The 21056-nt window shown below is 44.1% G+C and overlaps 1 protein-coding gene across 7 annotated transcripts in view; it reads left to right on the top strand.

Annotated features, from left to right (window-relative positions):
• The window catches only part of supt3h (SPT3 homolog, SAGA and STAGA complex component), a 622281-nt gene that overhangs the window by 206345 nt on the left and 394880 nt on the right, over positions 1-21056 (top strand). Inside the window, exon 1 of one of the 7 annotated variants that reach the window (XM_072499081.1) lies at positions 213-231. The exons of the other annotated variants lie outside the window; for them this stretch is intronic. The gene's annotated coding sequence lies outside the window, so the exon portion shown is untranslated. Of the gene's footprint in view, positions 1-212; positions 232-21056 lie in introns of those variants that run through there. 7 annotated transcript variants of the gene reach the window in all.

Here is a 21056-nt window from a genome sequence, read left to right as displayed (position 1 = left end):
CCTCCGTACCCCCTCCTCTAACCAACAAAAAAACAACCGCTGTAAAGACCAAGAGGAAGGCTCGAGGGCAGGTAGAAGTAGAAACAAGTTGAACCGTGACGTCACAGCCTTCAGGTAAGGGATTGGCTGGTGACTGGTAAGTAGTTTTTCTTTTCTTTTCCCTCAGGTGATATCGTGTGGGGCGCAGAGGTTGCTGAGTGACTGCTTGCTGAGAAGGGGAGTGAATAGCAGGTAAGCACTTTCTTTTTCTTTTTTATCTAGAGGGGATGGCAGGGAAGGTAGTGCAATGTTCCTCCTGCAGAATGTTTGTGGTGAGGGACGCCGACAGTGTCCCTGCTGATTTCATCTGTGGGCAGTGCACCCATCTCCAGCTCTTCAGAAACCGCGTTAGGGAACTGGAGCTGGAGCTGGATGAACTTCGGATCATTCGGGAGGCAGAGGTGGTCCTAGATAGAAGCTTCAGGGATGCAGTTACTCCGAAGAATAAAGATAGATGGGTGACGGTGAGAAGGGCTGGGAGGAAGCAGTCAGTACAGGGATCCCCTGTGGTCGTTCCCCTTAGGAACAAGTATACCGCTTTGAATACTGTTGGGGGGGGGGGAATTAACCAGGGGTAAGCCATGGGGTACAGGTCTCTGGCACAGAGTCTGTCCCTGTTGCTCAGAAGGGCAGGGGGGAGAGGAGCAGAGCAGTAGTCATTGGAGACTCCATAGTTAGGGGGATAGACAGGAGATTCTGTGGGAACGAGAGAGTCTCGCGGTTGGTGTGTTGCCTCCCAGGTGCCAGGGTCCGCGATGTCTCGGATCGTGTTTTCGGGATCCTTAAGGGGGAGGGGGAACAGCCCCAAGTCGTGGTCCACATAGGTACCAACGACATAGGTGGGAAAAGGGATAGGGATGTAAGGCAGGAATTCAGGGAGCTAGGGTGGAAACTTAGATCTAGGACAAACAGAGTTATTATCTCTGGGTTGTTATCCATGCCACGTGCTAGCAAGACGAGGAATAGGGAGAGAGAGGAGTTGAGCACGTGGCTACAGGGATGGTGCAGGAGGGAGGGTTTCAGATTTCTGGATAATTGGGGCTCATTCTGGGGTCGGTGGGACCTCTATAAACGGGATGGTCTACACCTGGACCAGAGGGGTACCAATATCCTGGGGGGGAAATTTGCTAATGCTCTTCGGGAGGGTTTAAACTAGTTCAGCAGGGGCTTGGGAACCTGAATTGTAGCTCCAGTATACAGGAGGTTGAGAGTAGTGAGGGCATGAGTAAGGTTTCAAAGTTGCAGGAGTGTACCGGCAGGCAGGAAGGTGGTTTAAAGTGTGTCTTCTTCAATGCCAGGAGCATCCGGAATAAGGTGGGTGAACTTGTGGCATGGGTTGGTACCTGGGACTTCGATGTTGGAGCCATTTCGGAGACATGGATAGAGCAGGGACAGGAATGGTTGTTGCAGGTGCTGGGGTTTAGATATTTCGGTAAGCTCAGGGAAGGTGGTAAAAGAGGGGGAGGGGTGGCATTGTTAGTCAAAGACAGTATTACGGTGGCAGAAAGGACGTTTGATGAGGACTCGTCTACTGAGGTAGAATGGGCTGAGGTTAGAAACAGGAAAGGAGGTCACCCTGTTAGGGGTTTTCTATAGGCCTCCGAAAAGTTCCAGAGATGTAGAGGAAAGGATTGCAAAGATGCTTCTGGATAGAAGCGAAAGTAACAGGGTAGTTGTTATGGGGGACTTGAACTTTCCAAATATTGACTAGAAACGCTATAGTTTGAGTACTTCAGATGGGTCCGTTTTTGTCCAATGTGTGCAGGAGGGTTTCCTGACACAGTATGTAGATAGGCCAACGAGAGGCGAGGCCATTTTGGATTTGGTATTGGGTAATGAACCAGGACAGGTGTTAGACTTGGAGGTAGGTGAGCACTTTGGTGCTAGTGACCACAATTCGATTATGTTTACTTTAGTGTTGGAAAGGGATAGGTATATACCGCAGGGCAAGAGTTATATCTGGGGGAAAGGTAATTATGATGCGATGAGGCAAGACTTAGGATGCATCGGATGGAGAGGAAGACTGCAGGGGATGGGCACAATGGAAATGTGGAGCTTGTTCAAGGAACAGCTACTGCGTGTCCTTGATAAGTATGTACCTGTCGGGCAGGGAGGAAGTGGTCGAGCAAGGGAACCGTGGTTTACTAAAGCAGTCGAAACACTTGTCAAGAGGAAGAAGGAGGCTTATGTAAAGATGAGACATGAAGGTTCAGTTAGGGCGCTTGAGAGTTACAAGTTAGCTAGGAAGGACCTAAAGAGAGAGCTAAGAAGAGCCAGGAGGGGACATGAGAAGTCTTTGGCAGGTAGGATCAAGGATAACCCTAAAGCTTTCTATAGATATATCAGGAATAAAAGAATGACTAGGGTAAGAGTAGGGCCAGTCAAGGACAATAGCGGGAAGTTGTGCGTGGAGTCCGAGGAGATAGGAGAGGTGCTAAATGAATATTTTTCATCAGTATTCACACAGGAAAAAGATAATGTTGTCGAGGAGAATACGGAGATTCAGGCTACTAGACTAGAAGGGCTTGAGGTTCATAAGGAGACGGTGTTAGCAATTCTGGAAAGTGTGAAAATAGATAAGTCCCCTGGGCCGGATGGGATTTATCCTAGGATTCTCTGGGAAGCTAGGGAGGAGATTGCTGAGCCTTTGGCTTTGATCTTTAAGTCATCTTTGTCTACAGGAATAGTGCCAGAAGACTGGAGGATAGCAAATGTTGTCGCCTTGTACAAGAAGGGAAGTAGAGACAACCCCGGTAACTATAGACCAGTGAGCCTTACTTCTGTTGTGGGCAAAATCTTGGAAAGGTTTTATGAGATAGGATGTATAATCATCTGGAAAGGAATAATTTGATTAGAGATAGTCAACACGGTTTTGTGAAGGGTAGGTTGTGCCTCACAAACCTTATTGAGTTCTTTGAGAAGGTGACCAAACAGGTGGATGAGGAAAAAGCAGTTGATGTGTTGTATATGGATTTCAGTAAAGCGTTTGATAAGGTTCCCCATGGTAGGCTACTGCAGAAAATATGGAGGCATGGGATTCAGGGTGATTTAGCAGTTTGGATCAGAAATTGACTAGCTCGAAGAAGACAAAGGGTGGTGATTGATGGGAAATGTTCAGACTGGAGTCCAGTTACTAGTGGTGTACCACAAGGATCTGTTTTGGGGCCACTGCTCTTTGTAATTTTTATAAATGACCTGGAGGAGGGCGTAGATGGACGGGTGAGTAAATTTGCAGATGACACTAAAGTCGGTGGAGTTGTGGACAGTGCGGAAGGATGTTACAAGTTACAGAGGGACATAGATAAGCTGCAGTGCTGGGCTGAGAGGTGGCAAATGGAGTTTTAATGCAGAAAAGTGTGTGGTGATTCATTTTGGAAGGAATAACAGGAAGACAGAGTACTGGGCTAATGGTAAGATTCTTGGCAGTGTGGATGAGCAGAGAGATCTCAGTGTCCATGTACATAAATCCCTGAAAGTTGCCACCCAAGTTGAGAGGGTTGTTAAGAAGGCGTACGGTGTGTTAGCTTTTATTGGCAGAGGGATTGAGTTTCGGAGCCATGAGGTCATGTTGCAACTGTACAAAACTCTGGTGCGGCCGCATCTGGAGTATTGCGTACAATTCTGGTCGCTGCATTATAGGAAGGATGTGGAAGCATTGGAAAGGGTGCAGAGGAAATTTATCAGAATGTTGCCTGGTATGGAGGGATGATCTTATGAGGAAAGGCTGAGGGACTTGAGGCTGTTTTCGTTAGAGAGAAGAAGGTTAAGAGGTGACTTAATTGAGGCATACAAGATGATCAGAGGATTGGATAGGGTGGACAGTGAGAGCCTTTTTCCTCGGATGGTGATGTCTAGCACAAGGAGACATAGCTTTAAATTGAGGGGAGATAGATATAAGACCGATGTCAGAGGTAGGTTCTTTACTCAGAGAGTAGTAAGGACGTGGAATGCTCTGCCTGCAACAGTCGCGGACTCGCCAACACTAAGGGCATTCAAATGGTCATTGGATAGACATATGGATGATAAGGGAATAGTGTAGATGGGCTTTAGAGTGGTTTCAAAGGTCGGCGCAACATCGAGGGCCAAAGGGCCTGTACTGCGCTGTAATGTTCTTATGTTCTATGTTCTATATTCCACACTGAGCTGAGTTTCCAATCTATTGTATTGTGCACATGGAATTGGGTCATAGATCAACCTCATTCTCATTGAATGGCAGGTGGAGCATGTTTGAGGGGTTAAATATCCTACTGCTGCTCCTATATATCCTCTGCATCACAAAGAATGACTACTTAAGCTTCTGTAACATCAATAGCCTGTATCCCACAATTGTATCCGAAGATTATTGGCATTGAAATCCTCATTCTAGTCTTCCTCACCTTCAGATCTATTTCAATGCTCTCCTGGACATCCTCTCCCATCTTCCACCTTCCATAACACTCAAAACTGAACTACACATGCCTATTCCATACCAACTCCTGCTCATCCATCATCCCTGCCCTTGCTAATATTCACTGGCTACCAATTTTTCCGCCCACCCTCTTGCATCCAATTTAAAATTCTCACTGTGTTTACATCCCTCATGGCCTTCTCTCTCCCTATTTCTGTACACCTACAAACCAACTCCTATGTTTCAATTTCTTCATTTCTGACCTCCTATGCATTACCTCCTTCCATCACTCCACCATTTACAGCCATGACTTTATACATCAGCCCCTCACTCTGGAATTCTTTGTCAACCTCACTGCCTCTCCACCTTGCTCCCCTCCCATAAGAGCCTGCTTAAAATCTAGCTTTTGGCTACCCCCATAACTGCTTTGGTGGCATCCATTTTTGTCTGACTTCGCCTTGTGTTTCTCTGCATCAAATGTGCTCTCTAAATGCATATTACTTTCATAGACTTTCATAGAATTTACAGTGCAGAAGGAGGCCATTTGGCCCATCGAGTCTGCACCGGCTCTTGGAAAGAGCACCCTACCCAAGCCCACACCACCCTATCCCCATAACCCAGTAACCCCACTCAACCAACACTAAGGGCAATTTTGGACACTAATGGCAATTTAGCATGGCCAATCCACCTAACCTGCACATCTTTGGACTGTGGGAGGAAACCGGAGCACCCGGAGGAAACCCACGCACACACGGGGAGAACGTGCAGACTCCGCACAGACAGTGATCCAGCCGGGAATCGAACCTGGGACCCTGTAGCTGTGAAGCAATTGCGCTAACCACTATGCTACCGTGCTGCCCAACTGATATCATCCCTTGACTTTTACAATGATGGTTTAGAACCATCTCTCCTTGTCAGATGTTAAACTATTCTGCTTGGTTCTAGAATGGAGAACTTCCAAAATGCATTATGGGAAACGTGTTTTACCTACATTTTTTTCATTTACCTATCCTTGCCCATTTTGATCCTCTATTTTACTATGATAGAAAATAAATTTGTAAGAAATTATTCACTCTTAATTGCAAGTATTAGGACCGAGAAGAAATTTTCTTCACGCAAAGGGTTGTGAATTGTTGAAATTTTCTATCCCAAAGTTTGTCGGTGCTCCATTATTGAATATATTTAAGGCTTGGATAGACAGATTTTTGGTATCTCAGAGAATCAAGAGATGGGCAGTGGGCAGGAAAGTGGAATCAAACTCCAAGATCCATCATGATTGCATTGAATGGCAGAGCAGGCTCCTGCTCTATTTCTTAAGGTCCTGTCATTGAGATTAAGATTTTTGTCTGCATTATTTGTGTCACATATCAATTCTAATATAGTTAAAATATTTTAGTTCAATATATAACTAGTATCAATGTTATGAATTTAATAATTTTATGTATTTTGATCCATAAGCTTAAAACCAGCTTTTTGTATAATGAAGGCTGCAGGCTACCATGAACTATTCAAAACTCATTTTATGAAATAACTGTGGGGGAGGAAGGTTGGTATTTTTATGGGCTCATACTTGTGCTGAATCATAGAGCTTTCTTTCATGTCCAGAAGTGCGAAGTACATTTGAACATCTTCCTTGTGTCACACTGCATTTAAACGTTTAATTATTTTTCTATTTAGTTTTTCCTTAGATGTATAATTTTATATAATGGAATCAGTATGTGCATGGCTTACAATAAGCAAAGTTTTTTTTTGTTTTGTAGTTTGAGCACTTTCTATTCGTAAACCCAGACAGACAGTGGTATTTAAGGTTAGACAAATAAGACCAGTGAAGTATCCAAAATAGAATAAAGGATCTAGCATGAATTTAATAGGGTGTGCGTGCTTTAATGTGTGGAGATAAGGAAGTGGTTGAAGAAGGCTGGAGATGGATGTGAGGCATTATATTTTATACCAGACTTTTTAATGAAACAGACAATGCACATTCATGGCACCATGTTCAACCCTGTGCTGGACTTCTAATTCAATATCCTTTTCATCACAAAAAACACTTACTTCTACCTACGTATCATCACCATAATTATAACCCCTCCATTTCAACTCATCTGTTGGTGAAATTCTTGTACGTATCTTTGTCTCTTCTAGACTTCATTAATCCAGTGCTAGCCTGGCTAATCTCCTTACCCCTGCAACCTCCTTAAACTTCAACTCTCAAATACTGTCTTCTAACCTACTGGCTATCTACTGCCATCCTCTACCTTGGGTTTCTACAGTTTTTTGATTCACTCGAAACATTTCATGTAGAAGTTCTTCAAATATTTGTTGAAGCTTAAGACCAATTGTCATTCTGAATTACTTCATCCGTAACTTTCTCACAGAAGATCAGAAGGCTAGGCAGGAGTGGCTTCCCTTTGAACATTTTTTAAATTGTTTTTATAAAAAGGTTACTGCTGATAGTTGCAATATTTGCATCATAACAAGATGACTTAGTAATTTGCCATGCTGGCTTGGCTCTCTACCCACTTAAAATTTTTATGATCTTTAGCCAGACCCCTGAGTTGTTGGTGAGATCCGGTTAGGGACCAATAATGTTTTGTTTAAAGTAAACAATGTTTGAGATTCAAGACACTTACCAAGTGAATAAAGCCACAAGATTCTGCGGGTTTTAAACAAATGAAAATGAACTTCACTATACAAGTTCAGAACAATAAAATAATTTACAATATTAATCTTACACTAACATTCAGTAAGCGTGAGGTCATAGAATCCCTACAGTGCAGAAGGAGGCCATTTGGCCCATCGGGTCTGCACCAACCCTCTGAAAGAGCATTCTATCTAGGCCCCCTCCCCCTGTATCCCTGTAACCCCACCTAACTGACACATCTTTCAACACTAACGGGCAATTTAGCATGGCCAATCCACCTAATCTGCACATTTTTGGACTGGGAGGAAACCGGAGAACCCGGAGGAAACCCACGCAGAGACGGGAGAATGTGAAAACTCCACACAGTCACCTGAGGTCGGAACCGAACCCTGGTCCCCGGTGCTGTGAGGCACCAGTGCTAACCACTGTGCCGCAGTGTATGCCCATACAGTACATATGAATTAACAGGCATATTGTGGTCTAACACACCACACAACAGCATAGATGCTAAATCAGACCAAAACGGGTTCTATGGATTTCTCAACTGCCCATCCGTACGTTCATAGCACTGTGAGTCAACCAATCACACTGAAGCTCTGTCTCTCTCCCATGGGTGTTCAATTTACACCATCAAACATCATCCCGACAGAGGTTGCTTCAACTTGGACCGCTTCAACAACAGTCCACCCCGCAGGATTTTAATATCATCTTCTGAGATTCGTTCACCTAGATTCCCAACTAAATTGAAGCTTCAGCTTACAAGCACAGTTTCAGCTCTTTGGATGTGCCAAGAACACTAGTTCTACAGGGTACCTTTGTCCCAGTGGCATACTGCACTGAGTCACCAACCTTCAGCTGCAATCTTGGACCTCCAGGGCTTCTCTTGAGCCCTCTTTGACATCCAGGAGTTCTACTGAGCCCACGTCCTTAAAGTCTGCTCTCTGCAGCCCTTTCACTAATCAGAGCCTGTTTCTCTGCTCCTCGCTTTTTCTTCATTAAGTGGGACATTTCCCTGTCCTCCCTCTCTTACCTCTTATCTAGGATGCTTGTTGCAACCTCTCCCTGTCCACTCTCCCTTGTCCTTTTTTTTTTTCTGGGACATTTGCTGGCTATGGTGCTCTGCTCCCGGTCATCTGACCTGGGTTTTTGCATCATTTATCTAGGCACAGATGCGCTGGGCTCCAAATAATGTAAAAGTGACAATGTACACATATGCAGCTCGCTCCTAACCTGTGCACGTAAGAGAGGTCCAAGGTTTGTTGGGGCATGGAGTTCCTCTGAGCTCAAGATTAAGGTAAGCTGAGTTTCATAATGAAATGAACAGACATTATACCATTATACGTTATATATTTCATTGCATCCAAGAGGAAAACAGCACTGACATCACCCGTGGAACTTCAGTGTGTGGACGGCATCGCCATCTCCACTCTCAGAAGAGAATCTCCAAGCCATGTTTAACACTTTAGCGGAAACATGCCAAAGAATCGGTCTCAGCCTCAACCTCAAGAAGACCCAAGCTCTTCACTAACTCACCCCAGGGCAAGATCAGTCTCAACCTCCTTCTAGATCAACGGGGAAACCTTCCCATATCTGGGGAGCCACCTCACCTCTGAGGCTTAATTTGATGCGGAGATACAATGTCATATGCAATCCGCGAGTGCCTCCTTCGGTTGCCTAAGGACGAGAGTCTTTGTCAACCACAACATCCGTGCTGACACCAAGATCCTTGTGTACAAGGCAGCCAGCTTCCCAACTCTTCTATAAGGCTCAGAAACTTGGACTATGTATCGATGCCACCTCAAGGCCCCGGAGATGTACCATCAACACTGTCTGAAACGGATTTTCCGCATCAGCTGGGAGGACAGGCTAACTTCAGTGTCCTTGAAGGAGACAAAAGCACCAGCACCGAGGCCATGACCATCTAAAACCAACTCCTCTGGGCTGACCATGTGCTTAGGGTGTCAGAGTACCTTTGCTCAGCTCAAGGAGGACTTTCATAAGAACTAGGAGCAGGAGTAGGCCATCTGGCCTCTCGAGCCTGCTCCGCCATTCAATGTGATCATGGCTGACCTTTTTGTGGACTCAGCCCCACTTACCCACTCGCTCACCATAACCCTTAATTCCTTTACTGTTCAATAATCTATCTATCTTTGCCTTAAAAACATTCAACGAGGTAGCCTCAACTGCTTCACTGGGTAGGGAATTCCACAGATTTACGACCCTTTGGGTGAAGATATTCCTCTTTAACTCAATCCTAAATCTGCTCCCCCTTATTTTAAGACTATGCCCCCTAGTTCTACTTTCACCCGCGAGTGGAAACAACCTCCCTGTTTCTATATTAACTATTCCCTTCATAATTTTATATGTTTTGATAAGATCCCCCCTCATTCTTCTAAATTCCAATGAGTATAGTCCCAGTCTACTCAGTCTCTCTTCATAAACCAAACCTCTCAACTCTGGAATCAAACTAGTAAATATCCTCCACACAGCCACGTGCGCCAGTACATCCTTTCTCAAGTAAGGAGACCAAAACTGTACACAATACCCCAGGTGTGGCCTCACCAGCACCCTCTGCAGCTGCAACATAAACTCCATAAACAACATAAACTGGAGTTTTTAAACTCCACCTCTCGAGCAATGAAGGACAAAATTTCATTTGCCTTATGATTTACTTGCTAACCAGCTTTTTGCGATTCATGCACAAGGACACCCAGGTCCCTCTGCACAGCAGCATGCTGCAATTTTTTACCATTTAAATAATAGTCCATTTTGCTGTTATTCCTACCAAAATGGATGACTTCACATTTACCAACATTGTACTCCATCTGCCAGACCCTTGCTCACTCACTTAAACTATCTATAATCCCTCTGCAGACTTTGTGTCCTCTGAACACTTTACCACTCATCTTGGTGTCATCTGTCAACTTTGCCACATTACACTTGGTCCGCAACTCCAAATCATCTATGTAAATTGTAAACAATTGTGGTCCCGAACAAGAAGAGGACAAAGGGGGGAAGCACTTCAAAGACATCCTGAAGGCAACATCGATGTCAACTCCTAGGAGTTCCTTGATCAGAAGAAACGTACTTGGATCATATACGGGTGTTTGGGGAGAGGTGCGCTGCTGCTGGAGATACTGCTCGGATTCGCTTTGTAGCCTGTTATGTTGTTTAGGCCTTGCCACAACTGCCGAGGGTCTGTAACGCTTGTCTGTGACTCTAGCTTGGTCTGATATTCTCTCTTGGCATCTCGGATGGCTTTGCGGAGATCGTACCTGGATTACTTGTCTAGGTCAGGGTGCCTGACTTGAACGCCTCAGACCTGTCCTTCATTAGCTAGCGAGGTGGCCCCTGCCAGAACGCCAGCCCAGTAAAACTTGTATTTATATAGAAGCTTAACATAATAAAATGTTCCAAAGCACTTCATACAAAAAATAACAGGCACATAAGTGGATATTAGGGCAAAAAACCAAAGATTTGACCGAATAGGCAAGTTTTAAGGAATGTTTTAAAGGAGAGAAGCAAATTAAAGAGGCAGAGTGGTTTATGAAGTAAATTGGAGAGCTCAGAGCCTTTGCAATTAAGGCCCAGCCACTGTAATTTATCAGTCCAATTAAAAAAATATGCTTGTGATGCCTCACTCGCATGCCTGGTATATGTTGTGCAGCACTGAAGCATGAGTCATATATTTTGTTATGTTCCTATTGTTGCTATTAGATCTACTTGAATTGCATCTTTGCGTAAAAGGTAAACACCCTTGTGGTACTGTCATTTAACATGTTGTTGAGAATTTGTTTCAACTCTTTTTCTTGTTGAATTCACCAATATCAAAGGAAGCTCCTTTCAGTAAACTGTAACGGTTGGTGCTTTCCTGTAGCCTTCAAATTTACATTGAGAGTTCTGCTGGAAATCTCAGTGGTGTCCAAAATTTTGACATAGAAAAGAGATGATTAAATTAAGAGAGACTGAAGATATAATTTATTGTGTGGTCAAGTTGAAGAAGTATGCAGAATCAACCTACAAGAATTAATCTTCCTGCAATCAGTTTCTTGAGGAAATTCAAACCAAAACATTGATGAGAGAAAGTTTCAGTTTGACACTTGTTAAAAATCTTTTGTTTGATTTCCAAATCAGAATCAGCATAAAAGACACCATTGGGAAGTGTTTTTTATTGTGATAATCAAAATCAAAGACCCTTCAATGAAATGATATGTGACAGATATGGTGGCTAGACAGTTTTATGACCAACCTTTACCCTGACCATTGGTATAATGCAGGTTTATATGATGCTGATGAAGTGATGATCTGATCTGTGGCTCCCAAGGCCTTGGAAAAGAACCACTTTTGTAAGGCGTGAAAATTATGTCATACAGCCCTGCACCTTCTGCCAAGTTATATGTGGACTAATATTGACTTTGCTCCTAGTTTGTCCCATTAATTATGCCTACTGCCTAAAGGGCCAGACATAGTTACAACTTTATCCTATTTTACGCACAAACTCTGGAATCAAGTCTCTTAACGGCATTAAACTGCTGTATAGCAAGTTTCTGTCTCAGTTCAAGATTGTAAATGTTTTATTGTATTTTGTGACAAAAAATGATCCATGTGTGTGTAGCACCTATATTGTGGATGCAGCTAAAAATACCACAAGAATTTCTGTCTATTTAAATTAAATCTATATTTACTGAAATAGAAATTGCAGATTGGCTTGGCATGAAACCTGTAAAATAGCCAAATTGATCTGAAACATGATCAACGTCCTTCATCATCTAAATTGATAGTGACTCCGTTCACGTGGCTTTTAAAATATGGTATAGCATGATCCTTAAAACCTTTCCTATTGATATGTTACAACCCTCCCTCTTTATCTCCTTGTCAATTCTCTCAGCTTCTGCTGGATTCGTATTGTGAATAATGAGAATGTTGCTTCACACAAGATGTTCCACCGAGCCACCCTTTTTCTCCATCTAGAATACACTGGGATGATATTGTCCCTTTACATTGTAATACCCCATTGGATTTGCTCAGTATTGGTCCGGTCTGCTGGCCTTTTATTCTAATAGATTGAGCTGATTATAATTTCAGCATTTCTCTCCGTATAATATTGCAGGTGTTTCTGTGGAGCTGATGTCTGGCAACTTTACCAATCTTACTCAACACTTTAGCAGATAACCACTGAGCAGTACTAAAGAAGTAAAGTTCACACAATGATCAAAAAACACTCATGCACTTTGCTTTCATCATACGATTTTACCAACAGAAATGCAAAATGTTAAAGTGTATATGCCTACTCTGTATGAATATGAATTGTGAAATGACATGTCCAGTTGGTATCTTTTGCTCTCTTTGAAGTTACCAGGCAAAAAGAAAGCAAATATTCAGATTCTTGAGTGTATTCTTTGTCTGTTTGAGAAGCATTAATTAGCATAGTAAGTACACAGAAAAATCATCTCCTTCCACAATACATGTCAGAGGTGTTCTTGTGGGTGAGATGTTAAACCGAGGTTCCGTCTGTACTCTCAAGTGAAATCTTGTGGCATGGTTCTGATGGTGAATTGCTTGGTATTCTGATTTATATTTTAAATTAACGGTCCCTGACCGAATCATAACTGTACCCAGCAGGAAGAGTGCACAGGCCTCCACATTCAAGGAACTGATGATGGAATCCATCAAAAAATGACTTAAAGCCTTGGTCCACGTGCAGTGGAGTCTTAAATAGAGAAATGAAGGTGACCACAATTCTCAACTTTTATGTGCTTCAATTCTTCCCATTACACACATGGGGGACCTTGACAGTGTTAGTCAAGGGCCAGTAAGAGCCTGTAATTGGCAGTGTCATGAGATGTGCTTTATGCCAAATGATTTTTAATCCACTGACTGGAAACATGAATTGAACTTTACAAAAACAGACTTTTTAATGCATAGACTGTGGGGATATGCATCACTGTATATACACAAGGGGTTAATGTAAATACACTACAACTAAGTAAACACTAGAGGGAGCACCGGAGATGTCATGATATGCAGCTAATGAACACATAGAATAGGACACGACCAATGGGCAATCAAGACACCCACAGGTGACACTACCACAAGGGGGCATTACACAACCCATATATAAGGACAGGGCACACGTGCTCTGTCTCTATCCACAGGCGACACTTAAGAGAATAGGACAGGGGCAGATCAGAAGCATCACACCCACCACGTGGCTTAGAGCAGACTGGTCAGTTAGACTGAGTTACTGTAGCAAGATTAGCAGGAGTCGAACTCCGAGAACTGTGCAAATGGTTGAATAAATCACATTCAACTTACTTCAAAGTCTGTAGTATCTTTTGGTCAAAGCTGCATCGAGTTGCAGCCTGTGTTATCCCAGAGTACATAACACAACATAGAAGAGAGTGACTTGAACTCACAGCCAAGATGGTTACCTAATGTGCATTACTGTATATTCCACATTCCAACCCCATTGAGATGATGATGGCATGTCTGCAAAAACCCATCCGGGACAATTCCCTCAGAGGAATATGAATGAACCATGTTTTCATTTTGTTTGCACCATATCCAGATACTCAACTGGCTGGAGACAAACCATTAAACATATTCACTTGAACAAGGGGACCCTGGTTAAGGGGAATTCCCATACTGACCTAACCAATTTACGATTGCAATATATGATCATGATTGATTTATTGGTCAGTTGGAGAGGGCAGTCACATGATAAGCCAACCATTTGAAAGTTTGAAGCACATGTTTTCTCATGAGGACAAGCAGCGGAGGGAGATTCTTCCTCGCTCTCTCTCTCTCTCTCACACACTCTTTCTCTCGTTCTCTACCCAACTTGCAAGCTTTTGGGACCTGTCTGCTATTGTTTGGCTCTCTCTCCATGTAACTCCACAGCAATATCTTCAGAAGAACAGATGGATCATCCATCTGCAGTTTTAAACTGCCTCAATGCTGAAAGCAAGGGATCACCTGAGTGAAAGCAGCAAGACCACCGGTTTCAGCCTGAAGCCATCTGAGTGGGCAGCATGGTAGCATTGCGGATAGCACAATTGCTTCACAGCTCCAGGGTCCCAGGTTCGATTCCGGCTTGGGTCACTGTCTGTGCGGAGTCTGCACATCCTTCCCGTGTGTTTTTCAGTTAAAAGTGCAGTGTAGCTTAGTGTCTGATTGGCTGAAGCTGCCCCCACCCTAATTGCTGAGAGACAGTTATCTGGCAGTCACCTGAGGCCTGTTTAGGGGCACAAAGGTACACATTGTATTCTTCTCTTTGATGTTTTAGTGTGAGTCATCCTAAAGTCTGTATAAAAGACAGACAGAAAGCACACTCAGTAAGCGTTGCGCTGGTCAAGGAGACACAGCCTGAGTGAGAGAGACACAGACAGAGTGAGAATTTGAAACTTGGTAATTTGGTGCAGTGAGGTAATTCGGTGAAGAGTGGGAGAAGGTGCTTTTTCCCTACTGTTTTGTTCTCTCTCTTTCTTCAGGCCTAATTTCGGGAGCCGTTCGGAGGAGGCGGAGCAGTCTCTGAGTATAAAAACCTAACGGTAACGTCCTGTTTTCCAGGTTTTTTTTTCCAAAAGTGACGTCAGAGGGAAGCTGTGATCTGATTGGTTGATAGCAGATCTGCCCCAAATTTAAAAAAAACACAGCTTAACTCGTAAACTTAAATTAAACGAATTAATTAATTAGAGATGGCTGGTCAGGTGATGTGCTTGAGCTGCTTTATGTGGGAGCTGGCAGATCCCATTGCGAACTGCAGTGACCCCATCTGCAGTAAGTGTTGGCTGCTCGAAGAGCTCCGGCTCAGAGTTGATGAGCTGGAGTCTGAGTTTCAAACACCGAGGCACATCCGGGAGGGGGAGACTTACTTGGACACTGTGTTTCAGGAGGCAGTCACACCTTTCAGAGTAAGTAGTTTAAATCCTGCCAGTGGCCAGGGACAGCAGGGTGTGACTGCAAGTCAGGCAGGTAAAGGGAACCAGCAGTCAGGAACTCAGGAGCCTCAGCCCTTGACCCTGTCCAACAGGTATGAGGCACTTGCTCCCTGTATGGATGGCGAACAGGGCTGCAGGAAGGATGAGTCAACTGACCAAGGCACCATGGTTCAGCAGGCCATTCAAGGGGAGGGAATAAATAGGCAAGTTGTAGTTGTAGGGGATTCTATTGTCAGGGGGATAGATAGTATCCTTTGTGAGCAGGATAAAGAGTCCCGCATGGTATGTTGCCTGCCCGGTGCTAGAGTGCGGGACATCTCTGACCCACTTGAAAGGATACTGGAGAGGGAGGGGGAGGATCCAGTTGTTGTATTCCATGTCAATACCAACAACATAGGCAAGTCTAGGAAAGAGCACCTGTTTAGAGATTATAAAGAGCTAGGATTCAAATTAAAAAACGGGTCCTCAAGGGTCATAATCTCCGGATTACTGCCCGAGCCATGTGCAAATTGCCATAGGGAGGCAAGAATAAGGGAAGTTAACACTTGGCTGAAAGAGTGGTGTGGGAAAGAGGGGTTCCTTTTCATGGGACACTGGCATCAGTTTTGGGACAGGGGGGACCTATACCGTTGGGATGGTCTCCACCTGAACCGAGCTGGGACCAGTGTTCTGGCGAAAAGAGTAAATAGGGTGTCAATAGGACTTTAAACTAGAGATTGGGGGGGAAGGGAAAGTCAGGGAACCAAGAGGTGAAGTAATCAGTGGGAAGCGTAGCTGCTTAGGAATACAAAAAAAGCACGAAAAGACAGAACTCAGGAGAGGTTGCGATAGTCCCCATCTCACAAAATATGACACAGTGTATGGAAAGGCTCAGTAAACCAAGGTCCACCACACTAAGAAAACAAAAAGGGACGGTCAATAGAGAATTAAAGGTGCTATATTTAAATGCGCGCAGTGTACGGAACAAGGTAGATGAGCTTGTGGCCCAGATTGTGACTGGCAGGTATGATGTGGTAGGCATCACAGAGACGTGGTTGCAGGGGGTTCATGACTGGCATTTAAACATCCAGGGATTCACAACCTATCGAAAAGACAGAGAGGTGGGCAGAGGGGGCGGGGCTGCCTTGTTAATTAGGAATGAAATCAAATCATTAGCACTAAACGACATAGGGTCAGATGATGTGGAGACTGTGTGGGTAGAGTTGAGGAACGACAAAGGCAAAAAAAACATAATGGGAGTTATGTACAGGCCTCCTAACAGTGGTCAGGACCAGGGGCACAAAATGCACCATGAAATACAGGGGCATGAGCGAGGAACTGACGAAAATCGACTGGGAGCAGAGCCTAGTGGGAAAGACAGTAGAACAGCAATGGCAGGAGTTTCTGGGAGTAATTGAGGACACAGTACAGAGGTTCATCCCAAAGAAAAGAAAGGTTATCAGAGGGGGGATTAGGCAGCCATGGCTGACAAAGGAAGTCAGGGAATGCATCAAAGCAAAAGAGAAAGCCTATAATGTGGCAAAGAGTAGTGGGAAGTCAGAAGATTGGGAAGGCTACAAAAACAAACAGAGGATAACAAAGAGAGAAATAAGGAAAGAGAGGATCAAATATGAAGGTAGGCTAGCCAGTAACATTAGGAATGATAGTAAAAGTTTCTTTAAATACATTAAAAACAAACGGGAGGCAAAAGTAGACATTGGGCCGCTCCAAAATGACGCTGGTAATCTAGTGATGGGAGACAAGGAAATAGCTGAGGAACTAAATAAGTACTTTGCGTCAGTCTTCACAGTAGAAGACATGAGTAATATCCCAACAATTCCGGAGAGTCAGGGGGCAGATTTGAATATGGTAGCCATCACAAAGGAGAAAGTGCTAGAGAAACTAAGAGGTCTAAAAATTGATAAATCTCCGGGTCCAGATGGGCTACATCCTAGAGTTCTAAATGAGATAGCTGAAGAAATAGTGGAGGCATTAGTTATGATCTTTCAAAAGTCACTGGAGTCAGGGAAAGTCGCAGAGGATTGGAAAATCGCTGTTGTAACCCCGCTGTTCAAGAAGGGAACAAGGAAAAAGATGGAAAATTATAGGCCAATTAGCCTAACCTCGGTTGTTGGCAAGATTCTAGAATCCATTGTTAAGGATGAGATTTCTAAATTCTTGGAAGTGCAGGGTCGGATTAGGACAAGTCAGCATGGATTTAGTAAGGGAAGGTCGTGCCTGACAAACCTGTTAGAGATCTTTGAAGAGATAACAAATAGGTTAGACCAAGGAGAGCCAATGGATGTTATCTATCTTGACTTCCAAAAGGCCTTTGATAAGGTGCCTCACGGGAGACTGCTGAGTAAAATAAGGGCTCATGGCATTCGAGGCAAGGTACTAACATGTATTGACGATTGGCTGTCAGGCAGAAGGCAGAGAATTGGGATAACAGGTTCTTTTTCGGAATGGCAACCGGTGACGAGTGGTGTCCCGCAGGGTTCAGTGTTGGGGCCACAGCTGTTCTCTTGATATATTAACGATCTAGATGACGGGACTGGGGGCATTCTGGCTAAGTTTGCCGATGATACAAAGATCGGTGGAGGGGCAGGTATTATTGAGGAGGTGGGGAGGCTGCAGAAAGAATTAGATAGTTTAGGAGAGTGGTCCAAGAAATGGCTGATAAAATTCAACGTGGGCAAGTGCGAGGTCTTGCACTTTGGAAAAAAGAATAGAGGCATGGACTATTTTCTAAACGGTGACAAAATTCATAATGCTGAAGTGCAAAGGGACTTGGGAGTCCTAGTCCAGGATTCTCTAAAGGTAAACTTGCAGGTTGAGTCCGTAATTAAGAAAGCAAATGCAATGTTGTCATTTATCTCAAGAGGCTTGGAATATAAAAGCAGGGATGTACTTCTGAAGCTTTATAAAACATTAGTTAGGCCCCATTTAGAATACTGTGTGCAATTTTGGGCCCCACACCTCAGGAAGGACATACAGGCACTGGAGCGGGTCCAGCGGAGATTCACACGGATGATCCCAGGAATGGTAGGCCTAACATTAGATGAACGTCTGAGGTTCCTGGGATTATATTCATTGGAGTTTAGGAGGTTGAGGGGAGATCTAATAGAAACGTACAAGATAATGAATGGCTTAGATAGGGTGGACGTAGGGAAGTTGTTTCCATTAGCAGGGGAGACTAGGACCCGGGGGCACAGCCTTAGAATAAAAGGGAGTCACTTTAGAACAGAGATGAGGAGAAATTTCTTCAGCCAGAGAGTGGTGGGTCTGTGGAATTCATTGCCACAGAGGGCGGTGGAGGCCGGGACGTTGAGTGGCTTTCAGACAGAAGTTGATAAATTCTTGATTTCTCGAGGAATTAAGGGCTATGGAGAGAGAGCGGGTAAATGGAGTTGAAATCAGCCATGATTGAATGGTGGAGTGGACTCGATGGGCCGAATGGCCTTACTTCCGCTCCTACGTCTTATGGTCTTATGGTGTGCATGGGTTTCCTCCGGGTGCTCCGGTTTCCTCCCACAGTCCAAAGATGTGCAGGTTAGGTGGATTGGCCACGATAAATTGCCCTCAGTGTCCAAAATTGCCCTTCGTGTTATTGGGTTATGGGGATAGGGTGGAGGTGTTGACCTTGGGTAGGGTGCTCTTTCCAAGAGCCGGTGCCGACTCGATGGGCTGAATGGCCTCCTTCTGCACTGTTGATTCTATGAGTCACCAAACTAAAGACTGTAAATTCCTTTCACCTTTCATGGGCTCTAATTTGGCCAGCCCATCCTCCCCCAGTCTGTAATCTGTGTTAACTTTGAGTGTGCCTGTGCGAAAGTTGGAGCATCTTATTATTTCACTTAGATCGGTTTAAGTATAACAAAGCAAATCTTTTTCTTTGTTAAACTCAAGACAATCTGTCCTATTGGTTCTTTATGATTACAGTGCGTGAACAGTTAAGTACTCATTGAATTGGCAAGTATATCCTTTTCAAACCCTGTTGCGATCAAATGAGGAGAGGGAAATTAAGGGAGTCATTCGAACCCTCACAACTGGTTTTAACAGCAGGTAACTCCTCTTGTAAGAAATAGGAGCAGGGGTGGTGAGACCATACAATTTGGAATGTCCGCAGTCAAGAAAAACCTGAGCAATAGGTTTCTATAGGATTGTTGATGACCCAGAGTGCTGACTGTGATCTACGGAATGCACGTGAGGCTCAAGGCTCTCATTCAGAACCCACAGCTCCAGGAACAGAAAGAGCTACCACTCGCTCAATATCCAGGTGATTTGTGCAATGAAAACTTTTATAAATGGCAATTCTTAAAACATTGGTCTCGGTTTTGGACCAGCTGTGAGATGAAGGAACTTTCCACTCATCTTGACGAAAGATGCTTACAAAGATCAGCAAGTTCTGTGTTGTGGATTTAACTTTTTTGAATGTTCAGCAAATTCTGCTTCCAGCTTTAGGGGATTTTTTCCAAGATTCCCCTGGTCTTTATCAAGGAGGTAGATGCTACCCAGGATATGGTGACAGATGAAAAAACTCTGTCCCCAGAAAGGTTCAAAATTGATCAGGAATATAGCACATAGAACATACAGTGCAGAAAGAGGCCATTCAGCCCATCGAGACTGTACCAACGCACTTAAGCCCTCACTTCCACCTTATCTCCGTAACCCAATAACCCCTCCTAACCTTTTTGGTCACTAACGGCAAATTATCAAGGCCAAGCCACCTAACCTGCACGTCTTTGGACCGTGGGAGGAAACTGGAGCACCCGGAGGAAACCCATGCAGACACTGGGTCGAACGCGCAGACTCCAACAGTGACCCAACGGGGAATCGAACCTGGGACCCTGGCGCTGTGAAGCCACAGTGCTATCCACTTGTGCTACCGTGTTGAACAGACTGTCAGTACTGGGAGTTGTTGACAAGGCACTGCAGGACTGGCTGAGATGTATCCAAGGATATTGAAGGAAATAAGAATGGATATTGCAGTGTGTTTGCCATAATCTTCCAATCTTCTCTAGACATGGGAGGTGCCAGAGGACTGAAGAAGTGCAAATGTTACGCCCTTGTTCAAATAGATTTATAAGGATAGCCCCAGCAATTACAGGCCAGTCAATTTAACATCACTGGTGGGAAAGCTTCTCAAAACAATTATTTCATAGAATTTACAGTGCAGAAGGAGGCCATTCGGCCCATCGAGTCAGCATTGAAAAGAGCGCCCAACCTAAGTGTATCCCATCCCTGTAACCCAATAACCCATCTAATCTTTTTGGACACTAAGGGGCAATTTAGCATGGTCAATCCACCTAACCTGCACATCTTTGGACTGTGGGAGGAAACCGGAGCACCCGGAGGAAACCCACGCAGACACGGGGAGAATGTGCAGACTCCGCGCCGACAGTGACCCAAGCCGGAATCGGACCTGGGACCCTGGAGCTGTGAAGCAATTGTGCTCTCCACAATGCTACCGTGCTACATGCATGATGCTTTAAAATTAGATGATCTATTTGATGGCATTGAGATTAATTTTTCTCAGGATGACATTCAGCAATGTTTCTGCTGAATATCTTAATCACTATCTGCGCTATTTACAATTAAAATAATGCAATCATTAGTAGAATATGAATTGTAGTTCTTATTATTGCTATTCTTTGGAAATTTAGAAAAGAATGACATATAGAGCCATCTCTGTCAAGTTTCCTCATTCCCATGTACAGTCAGTGGCAGTGGTGCTCATTGTATTACCCAACAGCCGTTTGAAGCCGCGCCATCCTTCATTGTTGTTACTGATTGTTGTTACTGTTGTTACCATTCTTGTTACTGTTGTTATTCGTGCTGGGATCCAGCAATGTTGCCTCTAATTGCGTTGCTCCATAAAGAAAATAAGAAGCCCTACAAAATTCTAAATAAGATTTATTTTTCCTCTTGGGGTTAGGAAGTGCCAACTTCCACTTGGAAATTGCCACAGTGGCATGATTTGATATTAGGAGGTCACTTTGTGGGGTCATGATCCATGCTTCAGCATTCTAGTGTTACGGACATTAACAAAAAAAGCAAACTGGCCTCA

Source organism: Scyliorhinus torazame, chromosome 4, assembly GCF_047496885.1.
Source record: "Scyliorhinus torazame isolate Kashiwa2021f chromosome 4, sScyTor2.1, whole genome shotgun sequence".
Taxonomy (NCBI): domain Eukaryota; kingdom Metazoa; phylum Chordata; class Chondrichthyes; order Carcharhiniformes; family Scyliorhinidae; genus Scyliorhinus; species Scyliorhinus torazame.
This window is presented reverse-complemented; position numbering and strand designations above follow the sequence as displayed.